General features: G+C 45.8%; 1 long non-coding RNA gene across 3 annotated transcripts; it reads left to right on the top strand.

Annotated features, from left to right (window-relative positions):
- The first annotated feature begins 6,746 nt into the window (after positions 1 to 6,746).
- Positions 6,747 to 17,120, top strand: LOC144115141 (uncharacterized). 3 transcript variants are annotated; one of them, XR_013311268.1, is made up of 4 exons: positions 6,747 to 9,549; positions 11,799 to 11,958; positions 13,856 to 14,041; positions 16,817 to 17,120. It is a non-coding gene; the product is annotated as an uncharacterized LOC144115141 (long non-coding RNA). The 3 variants fall into 3 exon arrangements; XR_013311270.1 differs by lacking the exon at positions 6,747 to 9,549 and adding an exon at positions 11,214 to 11,320; XR_013311269.1 differs by lacking the exon at positions 6,747 to 9,549 and adding an exon at positions 11,450 to 11,693.
- Positions 17,121 to 18,927: the final 1,807 nt, after the last annotated feature.

Here is an 18,927-nt window from a genome sequence, read left to right as displayed (position 1 = left end):
TCACCCGCTTTTAAAACACTACACAACAATTTGTAACATATTTTATGCGCGTTGATGTGTTGGAATTGTACTATTTTTTTTCTTCGCTGATCGTCACTGGCATCATTTTCGAATGACATTATTTTTTAGCGTGTAGCACCGAAAGACACCGAATGACATTCGAGGCATCGAATGACATTCGATTCTTAAATTTGCTAGTGTGACAGGGGTATCAAAAACGCTCTCATTGCCCCGCTCCTATTGCTCGGCCGTGACCGGCGGCCATATTGATTTTTGAAAACTAAACATTTTGACAGATTTACCTGTCTGGTTGGGTTTGAAGACATTGACTCTTGCATCACTGGCTGACGTCATAAACGTGCCAGAAGTGTTGACGTTATTATTTATTTAACAATACTGTCGACCCTCGTGCGAGGGTCCTTACAGAGAGGGTATGAAAACTTCATAGAAAAACAGCATTCTTCACAAGCACGTACTATACATCAGCATAAAACGGTACATTCAGTCAAGCATCAAATGGCACTTTCAAGCAGATGGTTACCCAGAGATCGCTCGAATGCATGCAGATAACTTTGTTCCACAACACTCATTGTCGTCATTCCTCATTTCAATTACATGGGGGAAGAAGGAATGTCCGAAAGTTTCACCACGGGCGTAGTACGGCTGAATTATCCGACTATGATTTGTTCTAGAAAGTGTTGACATTGCTCACCTAATTATGCGAGCTGATTGAGATTATTTTTTGAGAGCGATCCATAATGCGACCCCAGGCCACTGCACGTGCATTTCCTCAAGAACGCAAGGCCGCCGGCTAGCAGCCTGGCGCGAACAGCTCCATGCACAGAGCCTTGAGCACATATTTTGAGGTTTTGCATCGGACCTTGTGGGGTTGACTTGGTGAGATAAGTACAGGTGCCCCAAAAGTAATACGGAGCACGCGAGCGGTGGCCGAACTGGAAAAAACTAAAGTCACTGGAACGGGAAAAGTACCGCAACCAGCCGCCATATTTGGTCCAGCGCCGCTTGCTGCGCACTCTTATCTCGGCCCATAAGAGCAAGTGCTGCGTAATGCTCCGGATTATCTGTGTGCCGGCGGCCGCGAGAAAGAAGCGAGCGGACCATTTATGGCGGGGAATGACCGCGTCACCGCGGAGAACGAATCGGGAACGCCCGCGCGCCGGCCGGCCGGCGCGGCGGCGAGAAAACGAATGCGGTACTTATCCCGTTCCAGTGACTTTAGAAAAAACTGCATGCTAGCGCGCTCTAACAGCAGATGCGCGGCAAAGAGCGAGGGTACGTCGGCACATCCAGCTGACACATCTCGATAACTTGATGCTCGATAACTGCTACCATCAGTGCCCGCCAGGGGCGCTTTCTACACTTCGCGAAACGGAAAGGAGGGTCGTTGAGGCTAACCGTGTAATTAGGCTATTGAGTTGACGACTAAGATACGGGGTGATGGAAGTCAACAGGGAAGTGTACGAGGTTAGGCTCCACCCTTTTGCACAGGATGGCATCCACTACGGTGGTGCCACTGGAAAGAGGGTGGGTAGTAGGATAGGTCGCCAGGCAACAGCTTTTTTGGGGGGACCCAGAGCTCTGAAGGAACCAGTGTAGAGAAGGAAGAATTAAGATCAAACGGACAATGGAACCATAGGGGAAGGAAGAGACGCAAGCGCCAGGGCCAAGTTAATTCAGATATAGGTTTCATTAACATGCAAGGTGGCAGGAATAGACTGAAATGGGAGGAAATAGAAGAACAGTTAAGGCAGGAGGAATTAATGGTATATGGTTTAATGGAAACACATCTTAAGAGACATGGAGCAACCACCCTGTAACCCAGACTACGCATGGGAATATTGCAATAGAACAGAGGGCAGCAGAAAGGGAGGTGGAATTGGGGCATTCATTCATAAAAGTATGAATTTTCAAAGGGTTAGATTGGGATGCAGGGAACATTTATGGCTAAAAGGAACAGTGGCAGGCAAGCAAACACTCCTTGGCTTTGTATACCTGTGGACAGGGGTTAATGTCAAAGAGGAAAACAGGAAAATGTTAGAATGTATTGCAAGCGACATTGATGAGCTAGGAGGACAGGGCGAGATAATTATATTAGGCGACATGAATGCACACATAGAAGACCTGGATGGGCACACGGATTCGACGGGAAGCATGCTGCAGGACATGTGTGACAGGCATGATTTAGTTGTATGCAACAGCACCGAGAAGTGTGAAGGGCTCATAACATGGGAGGCAGGGAGTCTGCACTCGACGATAGATTATGCACTAATGTCACAGAGGATGTATTATAGATCAGGGGTAATGACATAGATGAAGATGGTTCCAGAAGTCTAGGTAGTGACCCCAAGCGTATCAAGTTGAGCTTCAGAAGAAAAAGCAATGTAGGACTGAAGCGAGATGAACAACCAGGGGGGAATTTTTACTCAGAAAAGCAATTGGAAGCAGCAGCCAAACAAATCGAGAAAGTAATTTTTTAGGACAGTGAAACAGAATGGACTTATACCAAATTAACTCGATTACTGGAGATAGAGCTAACTAAGGTGCGAGAAAAGCTAAAAGGGAAAAGATGCAAACCCAAGAGTTGGTGGGATGAGGAGGTCAAGAGAGCAATAGAAAAGCGCCAGGAAGCGTCCAGGGAACACAGATATTCCAAGAAGAGGGGGGAACTAAAACCCGAAGTAGACAGAAAATGGGATACCTTCATAAAGTGTAGAAGGGACGCATCCTATTTGATTAATGAGAAAATTAGAAGAAAGGGTGCCCAATAGATGTCAAAAGTAAATAAAGAGGATAGAAAAGCAGCCCAAAAATACTGGAAACATCTAACTGCAATGAGTAACAAGACTAGGCTAGAACAAAGGTCTATAGTTACAGATGAGGGTATTCGACTAGAAGGGGATGAAGCAATAAAACACATAGGAACAAGGATGACGGAAAAATTTACAGCAAAGCACGTGGTACATAATTTATCGAAGGAGGATAGACCGGTTACAGCAATAGCTTCACTTGAGCAGGGTAGAGAAGAAGGTTCCTAGTGGCACATCAACAGGACCAGATGGTATCCCGATTATGTTGATAAAGAAGTTAGGACCAAAATCCAAGCAAACATTAATACAGGTAGTGAACAAAATGATAGTGGATGAGAAAGTCCCCGATGAATGGCGATTAAGTAGAATGAACATGATATATAAGGGAAAGGGGGACAAAGCAGACGTAAGTAACTATCGTCCCATAAAAGTGACATATGTTGTTTACAGGATGGTGATGCAGATTATAAAGGATAGACTGCAGGCTTGGGTGGAGAACGAGGGGGTGTTAGGGGAACTACAGAATGGGTTCCGGAAACAAATGAGGTTGGAGGAAAATCTATTTTCATTGACACAGTGTATAGAAATTGCGGAAAAGGAACACAGGCCCTTATGGCGCATTTCTGGATATTAAGGGAGCCTATGACAACGTTACTCAGGAGCATTTGTGGGACATACTGGGCACATTGGATGTGGAAAATGGAATAATTAATCTTTTATAAGATATATATAGAGGTAACAGAGTGCTCATAAAATGGGAATAAAATGTATCAGGGCCTGTAGAGATACAGCGGGGGCTTAGGCAAGGATGTCCTCTGTCCCCTTTGTTGTTCATGTTGTACCTGCAAGGGTTGGAGACCAAGCTAGAGGGGAGCGGACTAGGCTTCAACCTTTCTTTTTTCAAGCAAGGGGAATGGATTAAACAGACATTACCGGGACTAATATACGCGGACGATATAGTGATAATGGCTGACAACAAGGAAGACCTGCAGAAGTTGTTAGACATATGCAGTACAGAGGGAGATCGATTAGGCTTCGAGTATAGTAAGGAAAAATCTGCAGTCATGATATTTAATGAAGACGGCGACGAAGCATAGAATACAGGAGTTCGTGCTAAAAGTAGTGAATGAGTACAAGTATCTTGGGGTGTGGATAAATAACAGTGCTGAGTATCTGACAGAGCATGAAAAATATGTAATGAATAAAGCTAGTAGGAATGCAGCTGTCATGAAAAATAGGGCACTGTGGAATTACAATAGGTATGAGATGGTAAGAGGGATCTGGAAAGGGGTGATGGTCCCTAGCCTGACCTTCGGTAATGCGGTCCTGTGTATGAGGCCAGATGTTCAAGCAAGTCTAGAAATTAAACAACGAGGAGTAGGGAGGTTAGCTTTGGGAGCACATGGAAATACACCAAATCAGGGGGTACAGGGTGATATGGGATGGGTGTCTTTCGAGAGCAGAGAGGCTAGCAGTAAGATAGCATTTGAGGAACGATTGAGAAATATGGAGGAAAAGCAGTGGGCTAGGAAAGTTTTCAGATACCTGTATATAAAGAATGTTGACACGAAATGGAGAAAGCGAACTAGAAAATTGACAAGCAAATATCTGGACAGCAGTAAGGGGGCAAATCAGCAATTATCGGTTAAGAAAAAGGTTAAAGAAATAGAGAGAGCTCTGTGGAAAACAGGGATGCTGACGAAATCGGCACTGGGAACATACCGGACCTTTAAACAGGAAATTGTCAAAGAAAATATCTATGATAATTGTAGGGGAAGCTCTTTGTTGTTTTAGGCCAGGACAGAAGTTTTGCGGACTAAGACGTATAGAGAGTCAGGTACCATGAGATAGACACTTTGTGCATTGCGTGCGGAGAGGAGGAGGAAACGGCTGAACACTTGATACTTTTCTGTAAAGGGCTTCACCCTACAGTGGAAAGCAGCGGGGCTGTCTTACCCAAGGCATTGGGGTTTAGGGATAGTGAAGGGAAAGTGGATTTTAAGAGGTTAGAAGGTACCAAGCGAAGGTTATCTGATTGGTGGCTAAGACAGGAGTAAAATTTCACAAGACATGGCTAGGTGGCTTGAGCCACCGCCCGATTTAAAGGGTTCAGCCGTATCCATCCATCGTCGACGCTCGTGCATTCAGGTTAAAACAGTGGGAGGACGATATGTTTTCTCTGCATTAATTACCAATTGAACGCCCTTGCACCATGCCAATTTGGCAATTATCCTATAAGTACCAGCAGGTACTGCTGAAAAGCCAACGAAAAATTGGTTGTGCCGGCCAAGTTTAGCAGAAAAGACTAACGATATGCGCAAGTGTTCTTAGACATAACTAAACGTTTTCCAAGCCAATTTAACAGAAAATTTTTATGCCATGGGGCACACAATGAACAGCTCTCATCACAAAACATGATTGTTTATTGCAAAAGCGCCAAGCGTGGCGAAGCGCGCTAAAGCGCGCTAGAAATTTCAGTAAATACTGAGAAAAAGTGTGCTCTCTGCCGATGACGACACACTAGCAAGGTAGCCAGCATGGTGGCTCGTGCCATCATAGAAGGCCGGACCTAACGGGCACGCGGTTGTGCATCGCTCGTTGCCATAGCAACTGCGATGCCGATCTTAAAGGAACTATGCAATAAATTAATTGAGATTGCGTAAAGCAGACGAGAGATGGGCATTTCATCACTCGTCACCCCAACGCAAGGATTTTTAAGCTAGCATCCATAACAACTAAGGTATAGACGATTAAAAGTTACGCTCCTCCTCTCTCTCCCCTCAACTCGTACACGCGGAGCACCAGACAAAAATAAAGAAAACAGGTCTGGGACTGGGCCCCGCCTTTGAATACGTCATCAGATGACGTTCGGTTTGCAACTTCCGGTTGTCGCTCCTAGCCCCCCAGCAGCAGCGTCGGCGGCGTGGCGGCATCTCTCCGGTCTCTCTTCTGGCGCGTTCACACTTGGACATTCGGCGGCGAGATGGATCGGAATCCGTGGCCGCCGAAATGCTGTCTCGTTCACACTTCCCGGCCACCGCGTCGTCGCTGATCGTCTGTGTGTCGTCTGCTCACGGCGTACACAGATGTGGCAAGAGGTTAATCGATGCTGCCTACATACCAAAACCGTATGCACGCTTGCGTACGCTAAATGCAGCTATTTTGTCGGACGTTACGCTATTTCTAACATTCTCACTTTTTAAACGCCTAGTGGCGCCATCTGGTGGTTAGGAGAGGAATCATTATTTCAACAAACCGACGCCCCTCTTAAGCCTAAAAGGGGAAGAATCGTCACCCGAAATAAAAATTAAAGCAAATTTATCGCTCAAACGTTTTCTTATGGGCGAGATAAGACAAAGCGAAAGACCGCTGGCTCTTTTATGGCCAGTGAACGCGTTGAAAAAGGCAGTAATAGCGACGAATTCAGTCCGAAGCGAAGCGTCCTGCATCGAAGGGCGCTGCAATGTTTGTCGGCGCGGGTACTCGCCTTCCTATTGGCTGACGAGATTCCGCTCGCTCTCGCCGCCGAAAGTCCAAGTGTGAACTCGCCTTCCTGGATTGCGGCGCGCGTTGGGTTTCTTTGCTTGTCGTCTGTTATAGTTAGCAGTAATAAACCCGGACATCGAGGTGCGACTGCTCGCTCTTACGGCCGTGATGGGCATCGAGCCCTATGCGTGCCCACGAAGAGCCGTGCGAGTGGCTCCCGAACTCCCGACAGAAGGAGGTGTAAAGAAACAAGGAAACAGGGAAGCAGAAAACAGCAGTTCCCCGGAAAGAAGCGCCAAGCTTGGGTAAAGTGCTACAAAGCAGAAACAGACGGCAACAGAAGCCTGGGCGCCTTTGGAGACACCCGAACGGCGGCGTCCCGAAGAGAGCGGACAAAAGGCCACTAACAGCCCGGCGCCTTTAATTGGCAGCGGGTCGGCGACGCGTGTTTCCAAAGACCCAAAAGTACAGCAGCGGAAGTTCCGGTGACGTCACTAAACACAAAAACACAAGCAAAACAAAACGATTACGCCGCTTACGTTTGTTCGAGCATACCACATATTGCACAAACTGAAATGCACTGTTAATAAAATGGTCTGCTGCATTAAAACTTCTCAACAGCAATCCGCCGCCTACATCGGCTCCGCATAACGCGCCATCTACCGCTTTAGCTTGTGCCGCGTGTGCACGTCTGCATTATTGGCACTTTCTGTTGACAAATAAGCTACTTTTACTATTGCTAGAGAACTTTTTTTTTCAGAACAAAGGTGAAAACAGCAAGAAATCAGTGTTTACTTACAAACATACGGGGCGTCTTAGAGTTCTCTACGCTGTCGAGTGCGTTTCGCTTTCGGTCGCGCCGTTTCTGAACTTTTCACGTATGGTTGTGTTGACTAATTTGAACGATTGCTAACATTAACAAGTAAATGTAGTGCACGCTGCAGCACATCGGACTCCTCGAGAACTTGGTGCAACACCCTGCTGTTGGAGCGCCTGTCGGGAGCATGCCCGCATTCGCAACACACATTTATTGTGACGTTTTATAAGCGATAGCGTCGAAATGACGCAGCATACTTTGTAATTTTTTTCTCTAAAGCACTTGCCAACTGTTAACGAACGACTGCCTGGATAGTTACGGTGTAAAACGAGAAAAATTTTCCGGCAATTTTTGTTTAAACGCGCCGCCCGGTAGCCCCTGCCAAATCTGACTGCCAGGTATCGCTGTTTTTAATAGTAAATGCCAATGAAAATAACGTTTCATATTTTCACGTTCATGTGCTTCCATTTCCGAAAGCATTACGTACCTTGTAGCACGTTTTCGATGCACTTGTGAAGGCTGCAGGCTCATTGCCCATAATATCTACATTTATGTGTTAATGAGATCCGCTAATCCCTCAGGTAGAGCCCACCTGACAGATGAGAATTTCCAACCATCCCCCCTCTCCCTCCGTTCCCCTTCCCACGTGTAGGGTAGCATACTGGGCGCTGCCTAGTAAACCTCACTGCCTTTCTGTCTTTCTCTCTCTCTCCAACCATAACTGAAATTTAGCATAAATGACCTATGCGTTTTGGGTTGCAGTAAGACAACCACTGGATTCCTACACATGCACAATGAAGACGAAATTTTTCTTTTTATGCAGAAATGAGCCTGAAAAGGTTATGGTTTACGGGGGTTTAGCGTCCCAAAGAGACTCCGGCTATGAGGGACGCCGCAGTGGAGGGCTCCGGAATAATTTCGACCACCTGGGGTTCTTTAACGTGCACTGACATCGCACAGCACACAGGCCTCTAGAATTTCGCCTCCATCGAAATTCGACCGCCGCGGCCGGGATCGAACCCGTCTTTGCGATTGTGTGGAAGACCTCGGGTCAGTGGCCGCAAACCATGGATTTAGGAAGAGGGAAGTGTCCCCAGAAAGCGATTCACATTCTTCCGTGTCTGTTGGACGCGCCACGACTCGAGTAGAAGCCTCCTGCACGGGTTAGACGACTGCTTGATGCAAAGAAAATCGCGCTTTGCATCAAGCGGCCATGTCACGCCTTTCACCTATGGGATGAGTTGAGAAGTTCCAATCAATCCAGGTCACAGTACCAGTTAAACTATCCGAATCCTTCTTTGATGGGATGGCCGGATTGGGCTGGTCGATCGGTTGCACGTCGCGGGCGGTGAATGATGGCGGCACACTGGCCGGTGATCGAATATACACGGCGGTTAGCAGTACAAAGAGCCTTCAGGCCTTCGTCCGCTCGTCTGGCGGCACGTTGCCGGTTGGGGCAGCAATTCCAACTTCTCAAGACAAAACTTATTTATTTAAGACGGGATTGAAATACAAGGCAGTGAGAATAATGCAGTTTAACGAAAAGGCTGTTTAAAAGCGGTCGAGACTGAGACTCGGCGCGCTCCTCCTAAGTCTTTGTTTGCAGCGGGTTTTAACCCATTCGATAATTGGGCAGAGCTTTACTAAACCAGCTATTGCCCAATTTGAACTAATAGCAGTGCAATGGCACCGTATGTACAAGTGGACGGAGCCCAGGGCTCACCGGCCTGAACACTGTGGACCCCGCACGTCTTGGAGTGTGCTGGGCGCGTGGTTCCGCGTACGCAGCTCGCTGCATGTGCATTCCATTGATGCCCCATAGAAGCTTCCATGCATAGGCTTTGCCGTCTCCGCTGACAGGAAAAGGAATTTCTTCAGCGAGAAAAGGTCGTTGGCTCTGACAAGGCAGTTCGGGGTGTGTCACAAATGGTGTGTCACAAAGTTTTGAGGTGCCACCTCCACTGCCTCAACAACAACAAAAAAAACACCAAACGCACAACAAACTGCAATGCAATGATCGATATAAAGATAAAAAAGTCAACTACAACACCCAAAAGAATGATGCGTATCTCCAAAGAAACCCTCCGCTGTGTGCATTGATCAAGTTGCACACCCAGCACAACCATGCAACGGAGAGTGCAGCCGCTCTCCGCCTTCTGCAATGCAGTGAGGAAACAAAACTTTTTCATCAGTACTTCGCTGATGGACTTACTCCGGCTGATGCGATACGCCTGCACGAAGGGTCTTTGTGTGTTGAAGGCGACACTTGAAGCCTGCTGAAACTTGCCAGTGGTGCACTAAACCCAACGAAAAGGACTGTTTATTATATGTACGAGGCCTGGCGGGAGACACATTATGGCACAGTTTCGGAACCACTGATGAGGCTGCAGGAGAAAATCCCCGAGTATGCAGAACAAGGTAAGCAAAAAAAGAAAGGCTTGATGACAGCTAAGTGTGCATGCCACAAACCTTTGTACAACGTGTTAAAGGGAACATTTTTTTTTTTTGTTGCTTGCCACTTGCTAGAGCTGCCAGTGGGAATAAAATGTACTGCCTTCAGAAGTTTACTTCTTTCATAAGGGTTCCTTTCTGTACATCGTTCTGTGGCTAACAAGCAGCCATGTCAGTATGAAGGCTAAACCAGTTTTTGCATGTGCTCCCAGTCTGGTTGCCTTGCTCAGTGACCACCACAGCAGGGAAGCATCCATGCACAATGCTGCTAAAACAGCAACACAGCATGGCCTCTAGTCTCTCGCCACAAAAACAGTCTGAGTTGTGATGTCCTCTAGCAGTCTATTTTTCTATGCCACTTCAACACAAACTCGCGCGCTATGCACAGGTGCACAGCTGAGTTGCAAACCAATATTTATGGACACTAGACTGGACCATCTGCCACCGAGAAAACTGTTTTGAGAAAGCCGTCAATTTTGCAAGGTTGTGTTGTAAGCAGTAACATACTTAAAGCTAAATGCATTATTATTGCTCTGGAAGAAGTGAAGCAAGTTCAAATATGTGTCTCATTAGCCTGTTCAATGTACTGATGAGGGTGGACAATTAACAGAAACAATACACTAAGCATGATCGCTATCAAGTATTGAGACAGAGAGATACTCGCTTAGCAATGCCAAGAACAAATTACTCAATAAGGGAAAAATTTGTCAGCTTTAACTTTGTTTACTCAAAGATACCAAAAATGTTGCCTACCCCACTGCACCTTTAGCTTTCTTTGTAATGCCAAAAATTTATTCAGGCCTAATGCCAGGAGATAGCTTTCCTTAACACAAGTTAGTGACAAATATTTGTTCTGCTTACTAAGAAAGCAATATGCCCTAACCCTTTTCAGCCAAATATTGTGCCTACACAAAACTACAATGTAGCACACCCACCAAGCAGGCAGTGAGCGTAAACATCTGCACACGGAGGTACTAACATGTGATATGTATTGAAAGAATTGCACCCCTTTGTGTAACACAGGTCTATGAAGCACTTTATGCTCCGAGTGAAAGAAAAATCCCACCAAATCCCATTTTTAGAGAAATCGTCAAAACACAGAACAGCATACAACGAAGATAAAGGACTTGCAATAAGTGGATCATAAGGCCAGGACTTATAAAGGACTACTCAATAGAATAAGAAAAAAAAAAGAGCTTGGTGAAGTTCTGAGGTCTGACTAGCAGTAATACTTCAAGGACTGCTAAAGTGAGTGCTACTCCTGAGGTTTATCAAACATTTAAAGTTGACAGTTGCATCACATCTTCTTTAGAGTCCACTCTACACAACAAAAAAACCATTTTTCAAGTTATTTAGTGAACCCATTTTAAAAAAAGCAAGAACAGCAAGCCGAACCTGAAATTCAGCCTGTGGCCAGGGGCGTGCTTTGCGTGATGCTGAAATGCCATCACAGCATCATTGAAAAATATGCATATTCGTCTTGCATGGCTGAAGCAGCGACTGAAAACAATGAGTCCTTTCATAAAATGTTACGATAACCTAAAACAGCATGAAAATTTTGTTAGTGAAGCAGCTAGAAAGTATAAATGCATGGGGAATGCTTGTGATGCCGAAAATGCAGTCTTGCTTAAAGCAATCACCTTAACAGATGCCACGAAAATGACAAACTTCAAAACTTATTTGCGCCGGAATGGAATATTGCATAGCCACCAAACTCAGAGAAAAACATACAGTATAAGTATGTTTTTGCTGAAAAAATTAGGAGTTAACACTGCAATATTTTTGCCCTATTTTAATGAAAACTTGCAATGGCAGTGATGACATTGTGTTGCGAGTTTGTTTAGTTATATTTTGCACATTTAGCTGTTTCATTTCCCAGGCGAGATGAAAGTGGACTGCCAGTAGCAATACATAAAGTTACATTATGCAGGCACATCATACTTTGTTCTTTGTTGCATGGAACAAGAAATCTCGCCTGAAATCACTAAAATGTAGCTGTGAAAATGGGCAGCGATGGCGATACCCTTCTTCCATTTTAATGTCCTTCCTACCATATAAAAATTCCTTTCAGTGAAAATGTGCTCTTCGTCCATATAAGAGTAGGAATCGATGTAGGAATCAATTTGTTCTCAGTGCCTCATAAGATAATCTGTGTTGCCACACAAACTATGCTTTCATGTTATGCCATACTGAAACATGAAAAACTTTTTATGCAGGAGTTGATGTGAAGGTGCACTCAGAGGGAGGGGCAGGCAGCTGGGCAGTGCTCCTGGTAACTCCAATCATGAGGCGTGCCCAGCAGCTGGAATCATCCTCCGAAGTCATCTTCGTTGATTCCACGCCGTCATGTGACTCAACAAGGAGCAGCGTGAGTGAGTCAGTGAAAACTTTTATTGATCGATTCAAGAGATTCGCGGATTCGAAAGCTCCGTCGTCTTCGTTCTTGGCGCTGGCGATCGGAGTCTTCTCTTCAGCATGGGTGGGCCCCTATTCCAGGGCTCCACTGAGCCGTGCTGCATCGCCCGCGTGCCTCACTAAGGCCCGTTGGGCCTTGAGCTCGCTGCTGGTGAGACGGCTCTCCCATTGCTCCACACTTGGGTGTTCGTGTTTGTGGAATGCTTTGTTGCGTTCGCACTCTCAAGTAATGTGATAAAGTGTGGGTGTGGCTCTGCACCACGGGCAGGTGGCCCTGTATTGTGATGGGAACATTTTGTTGAGTATGTGTAGGTTGGAGAAGGTGTTTGTCTGTAGTCTACGCCAGATGGTGGCCTCCTTTGTCAGAGCTTTGTGTGGTGGTGGATATTTGATTCTGATCCCCCTGCGTAAGTTTAAAAGTTCTGCGTATCCCCTCTCGCAGGCTTGCAGATGGAACTCCGGGGCGTTAGACTGTCCTGCTCGGATTGCTTCGCCTCGAGCTAGGCTGTCTGCCCTTTCGTTTCCCTATACCCCTCCGTGGCCTGGGATCCAAATCAGATTGTGTCTGGATTTGTTTAACTCGGTAAGGGCTACCCCGCTGAGTATCCTGAGGGCCGTTTTGCTAATTCTGCCCTTCGTGTAGTTTTCGCACGTTTCTTTTGAATCTGTTAGAACATTTAGGGGGCGGCCGGTCCTATAGCCTTCTGCTGCCGCCAGCGCGACGGCAATTTCCTCGGCCTCCGCTGCGCCAGCGACTTTCGCCGTGGCGCTGGTCACTAGGTTTCCTTCGTTGTCTACTACCACCATTGCGGCTGCATGTTCTGCTCCGCATGGATAGACGGCAGCGTCTGTGTAGACAGTGTTGTCTTTTGGGGCTATGCCAAAGAACATGGACCCTAATCTCCACGCAAACCGACGCAAGGCTAGGGCAGAATACGTTGAACGAACGCTAGCCCCAAAAGGAGCAGCATAACAATTATGCTGACAGCAACATCAGCTGGTGCCATACCCATAGCAGTCATTGTGCACAGCAGTCAGACTACTGAGGGCTACTCAGCAGGCTTCGAGCTCCTGAAGCACAACTACCCCTTTTCCTTTGGAGGCTGTGAGGTGGGCACATGTAAATTGTAAATTATACTGCATGTTGTTTGAAGAAATGCCAGGTAATGCTAGAATACATGAGTTAGGCAACATTAATTCAGAATATGGATCTGCGCCAGCCTGTACTTTTTGAAAGCAGCAGAGACAGAGCCACTGCTTAACAATACCAGCATTGGCCGCAGGCCATGCCTGCAACTTCTAAGCTTGAACAGTTTGCTGCAAGAGGCGGTGTGACAATCTGCGAATTTTAAAATATATGACCTGCACTTTGATAAAAAAAAAAATCTGAGTTAACGCAAGCCTATCCCAATGCTTCCTAAATTCCTGCTTGCCCAGCCTGTCATGTCAGCCTGTCATGCCCAGCCTGTCATATATAAGACTTCAACCACAAATGAACAAGCTATAGAATTGAAGTGGTTAGGTTAAGCTTTCTTTGGTATAGCCTGCCTGACACGCTGAACTATGCTGTGTAAATGTCACCTCTACATTGAAATATCAAGCAATGTTTGGCAAGGATAGAAATTATAGTTGCATAGTGTTAGGATCCTTTAAGTAATGCTATCAAAGCCGAAGTGAAAAATACCCTCATAGCAACACAGGGTAATGTAGCAAGGTCAGCTGAACTGACATACAATGCAGCTAAACTACTGCCTCCCAAGGTTCGTTCTAATCATGTTACCCTGCACCCGTAAATGTCTGTCATGGGAATAACTCAGCTGTTCCATAGCTGTCAATATGTGGCCTTTTCTTGTTGCAGGCACCAGAGACTTTTATGACTCATAACAGTGCTGCTGAGAAAGCAGCAATTCTTGAACATTGGCCAGAAGCCAGGCAGCTGCTATGCCACTTTCATGTAGCGCAGGCTGAGTGGCGGTGGCTGACGCTTGCCAAGCATGGTGTCAGCCCAAGTGAAAGGAAGTCACTGATGGCCATTTTTCAAAAGGTATGGAATTTATTCATTATCAGCGATATAAAAATCTGAATGCATGCAGAAACAGCAATGAGCGACCGATTCAGAAGAAAGAGTTTTGATGTTTTATGGGCGTTTAATCACCCAAAGCGACTCAGGCTATGAGAGATGCCGTAGTGAGGGTCTCTGGATAATGTCGGCCCCATGGGGCTCTACATGCACTGACATCGCACAGTACACAGGCCTCTAGCATCTCGCTTCCATCAAAATGAGACCGCTGTGGTTGGGACTGAACCCGCGTCTTTCGGGTCAGCAGCCAAGCGCCATAAGCACTGAGCCACTGCGGTGGAAAGGCCAGGTATTGTGCTGTTGATACTATGTCACAAGACAATGTCTCACAAGTCATAGATTGTATGCGTGCTGTGCAGGCCTATGGTATTTGGTTGAAGAATGGGTGCTACTATAGCATGTCTGGTACATGATGATGCAGCCAAAGCACTGACCGCTCGTGTTTCAGTTTGTAGGCACCATACACACATAATTGTAAAAAGTACTGCCTAGCATAGGAGAGTTTTCACCTCCCAATTCATCATCACAAAGATTGTGGGACTACTTATGCAGCACAGCAGGGGCAGCACAGGTGTCAGCGGCAAGCAGGCATAACAAGGAACCATTTGCGACTGTGGAATGAGACAATACTGTTCAGATAAAGAGCTGTACGCAACCTCGTGATCATGGACAAGGTTAAACAGTTGAGCCGACTTATAATAAACTTGACGGTCACACGGATTAGGTTCGTTGTATCTAAAGTTTGTAGTCACTGGACTTGCCCTATTACAGCCTAAAAATAGTCAGAGAAAAGTGGCAGTTATTTGTTCAAAAGGTCGGCTGTGTGTGCCTGTTTCTTCAAAGCGGACCCTATCAAAATGCTTTCCAAGCTCTCTAGAATGGTCATGTGCTCCTGGCCAAGACCTTAGCGTTTCAGGGACATAATAATACCGTCGTGAATGAGGTGCTCATGGCCATGGCAACCGGTGAAAGTCGCTATCCTCGACTTCAATACTCAACAAAGTTGTCAGGGTGCAAAGCTACTGCAGCACAAGTGCACTCATAACGTACAGTATGCATGACCCTTCTGTAAACTTTCCAAGTAATGCATAGAGTTTCAAATAAAGCTATACCTTGCCGTGACTATTAGGCTCTTGACCAACCTTTCCACAGGAATAGTCGAGTAGGCCTATAAACCAGGTGGGAAATAGCCCTTTGCGAAAAAACAATGGCTGCTAATGATTTCATATTTCAGTGATTGGTGCACACTGTTCGAGCGCTCTAAACATGGGTGACACAGGAAATCTGCTGTTTACGAGTTTCTTGGACACGGCAGTCGCACAGAGGGCAGAGATCAGATTGGACAGGTGACGCATCACGTGACCAGGTGGGCCTGCAAGGCATACCTTGTGACTGGCTTTCAAGCTTTTCAAATTCCTGCCATTGGCTGAGCACCAGCCGTGTGCAGCAGTTCACTTCCAACGCTGCACCTGTCTAGTGCTTACCGTGCTTCTGCTTCCACTTTAGACGCTTAACCTGGCTGGCGCACACGCAAGCGCCACCTGACCTTGTTGTAGCCTGTTGGAGCAAACCTGGCCAGCAGTTAAAGCTTCAAATCCACTTTAATTTATTTATTTCAGGGGAGGGGGTAGCTACATTTTTTTTTACGGGGATCACAGTAGCTAGGAGACTGTGGGAGTGAGCTTACAGCGCTTCCTCATTAGTTGTAACAGAGTGATATAGCCAAGGTTGTTCGCTTTATGTGAGATGCAATGTCATAGCCCTGATACATTTTTCTGAAGGTAGCTCCACCTCTTTTTTAACAAAAGCAGCAAATTTGGAAAAGGGTGCCTTGAAAGCATTCTGTAGGCCGATTAAGGGGACGTCTCCAGGTGCTGCAAGATGGTACAGTAGCAGATGGAATTGACTCCTTTGTCGTTATGGTGTCCGCTTTTCGTGCACAATGCCATGGATGCCAAGGATAGTCCTGAACATGCACCCGACTTTACACTTGTCTCACCATTCATTACAAGTGCAGGCTCTTCCCTGGGAGGATGGTTGCTTTCTTTCAGTCATAATTGTAACACCAGGTAGCCGCAACAGTGACCTGGAACAAAATGTTTGCACATTTACGACAATCCTATGTAGCTCCATGCAGGTGTCAATGCACTCCTCGTTCCGAAGAGTGGTCAGGATCTCAACCACAAATACGGCAATAAAATGATGCACAACAAGAGTTAAATCTGCTGCCGTGTCTGTAACCAATTCAAGAAGTTTAATTTTGGTAACAGCATTTCATACAGGCCTTGCAAACCTGCAAGAATGCTTGCTTAATCACTGCCAAGGCTTTCATGAAACTTTTCCCAATGTGCACCCAAAATTAACGCACCTGCTCATTCTTCCAGGGACCTGTAGACTGAATTGACAAACTCAGCATATGTATAAATCGTTGTAGCAACTTTGTTCTAGCTCATAATTAAGTGGGGATTTTTACAATGCCGTTGAAGCTATACTAGTGTTTCCACCTGCTACTGCACTTCAATACAGCAGATGCTCTTGAGATGGCAGCACCAGTGCTAAAAATTTTGGACACTGACTAATTCAAAGCTAAGCTCTCAGACTACATGTAAATGTTTGGAATGTACTTCATATAACGTGGTTCAGAATTGAAATATTTAGTTTTTTTATGTATTGCACTAGTGTTTAAATGCTTCTGCTTGGAGCTATTCTTTTTTTTTTTTTTTGCTGGAAACCTTGCAGATCATGTACGCTGATAGCAAAGACACACTGGAGGCCGCCAAGTAAGACCTTAACTCCCACAAGCACAAGGGTTTCATCCCCCACGTCGACACTCTACTGGAGAGAGAAGAAGAATGGGTGCTTCTCTTCCCACTGTCAGCGAAGACACGAGGCCACAACACAAATAATTATTCAGAGGCCTCGATTAGGGTCCTAAAAGACATAATCTTGCACAGGACAAAAGCGTTTAATGTTGTGGCCCTAGCTGAATTCCTCTCTGTTGTGTGGGAGAAATATTTTTTCCACAGAATAGCAGACCATGCATACTCACGTGTGACTGGGCACATGCTCCTCTATGAGAGGCTTTTAAAGAAGCTGCCAAAAGACACCAAAAAAAAACATTAGGTGCAACGGAGATGGGCATTATGTCGCCCCAAGTGGCAGCAGTCCAGATAGCAAGCTTTACACTGTGTACTTTGACGTCGGCCTGTGCACCTGCCGCTCTGGTCAGCAGGGCGCATTTTGTAAACACCAGGCACTCGTGCACAAAGTGTTTGGTGGGATCTTCCCAAATGCACCTCTGCTGACTACAGAAGCTCGCTACAACCTTGGAAAGCTTGCGCTCGGAGACAACTGTCCTGGCATTGATTTCTTTGAAGGCCTCCACGAGACACAAGTGCTGCAAAATGCTGCGTGCAGCAAGGCTCCCACCGATGCTCTAGACTGTTGGGACACTCCCTCCACTTCAACAGCTCCAACGACCCAGTACAGTCCTCCAGAAAGTAGGGAAACTTCCACTGCTCAACTAATGAACCAGGTAAGTTATGGTGCTATACATTAATAAGATGAATTACAGCAACTCTATGTTGGCTGCAGTCATTATAAACCATAGTCATTATAAACCATAGTCAGTGACAATAGGCACCCTATGATGACTAAGGCCCATTATTTTCTGTGGTGGAGAATTTAAAATGCTGCGAATTCATAAAGAAAAATATGCAACATTTTGCAGAAACCATAACGCACATAAAATAAATACATGCTTATTTCTGAGACATACTCCAAATGTACCTTCAGTAAAGCAGCATGTGCTGGTTGCAGTTCAGCATCAGGCAATACTTGGTATTCCCTTCACTTGAAGGAAGGTGCTGGTAAGACAATGACTCCCAGTGCCATGGTACGCAATCCTGCACCTGCTGTCGTGGCCATGCATGCAAGCCGGACAAAGCCATATATTAGTCTGGCATCGGACTGTCACTCATTCATTCCTGGACAGCCTGGTACCATAAAAGATAAAAACCCATGATTGGATGCTGAGCGTTATTCAAAACTAGAAACTTCGTCACTACCATTAAGGCTCCTTTCAAAATATGACAGTATCGTGGCTTTTCCTCTGAAAGAATGTGAATGCACTGTTACTGCAGCCGCCAAGCTCGAGACGTTCACTTGCTTATATAGATGGAGAGGTTAAGCATATCAAGGCATCAACAAAACTGTGTAACAATATGCTGACTTTTATGAGAATTCAAAACAAACCAGTCTCACTTTTATTACTCTCACACTCTGATTGGTGTCTGTAATAACAAAAAACGAAATTGTCGTTCCTAACAAGAATTCTGCAGAAATGCTTAATTATGCAATTTTCCCCCAAAAGCAAGAAGACCTAACAACGGTTCATGCATATTTTAGACCATGGAGGAAGTAAATTTAAATATAGAGGAGAGCAGAGGAGCCGCCCCACGATCAGAAAATGCGCTCTCCCCATATGCATGACGCATCATCCTCCTCTCATTCCTCTCTTAGGCACAGTAGCAGTGCAAAAAAACACACACAAAAGAAGAACTAGACACCAAGAGACACGCACAGACGCTGCGTGTTTAGTTCTTCTTTTGTGTGTTTTTTTACGCTACTACTGTGCCTAAGACAAGTAACCAACACGCCCAAGAGCTCGTTTTACTGAATCATGCCTCTCTGTTGCCCACAGCAGCAACAGCCTGCACATGCCGACTGGCATTCTGCCTCTTAGCAACCATGATTCTGAAGCGTAAAGTAGGCTTAGGAATAATATGTTAGTTCTGCCACTTTTTTCAAAATACGTCTGGGATACATGGTGCTTCTCCTCACTTTTCCTT

The sequence above is a fragment of the Amblyomma americanum genome, chromosome 1 (genome assembly GCF_052857255.1).
Source record: "Amblyomma americanum isolate KBUSLIRL-KWMA chromosome 1, ASM5285725v1, whole genome shotgun sequence".
NCBI classification, from domain to species: Eukaryota; Metazoa; Arthropoda; class Arachnida; order Ixodida; family Ixodidae; genus Amblyomma; species Amblyomma americanum.
This window is presented reverse-complemented; position numbering and strand designations above follow the sequence as displayed.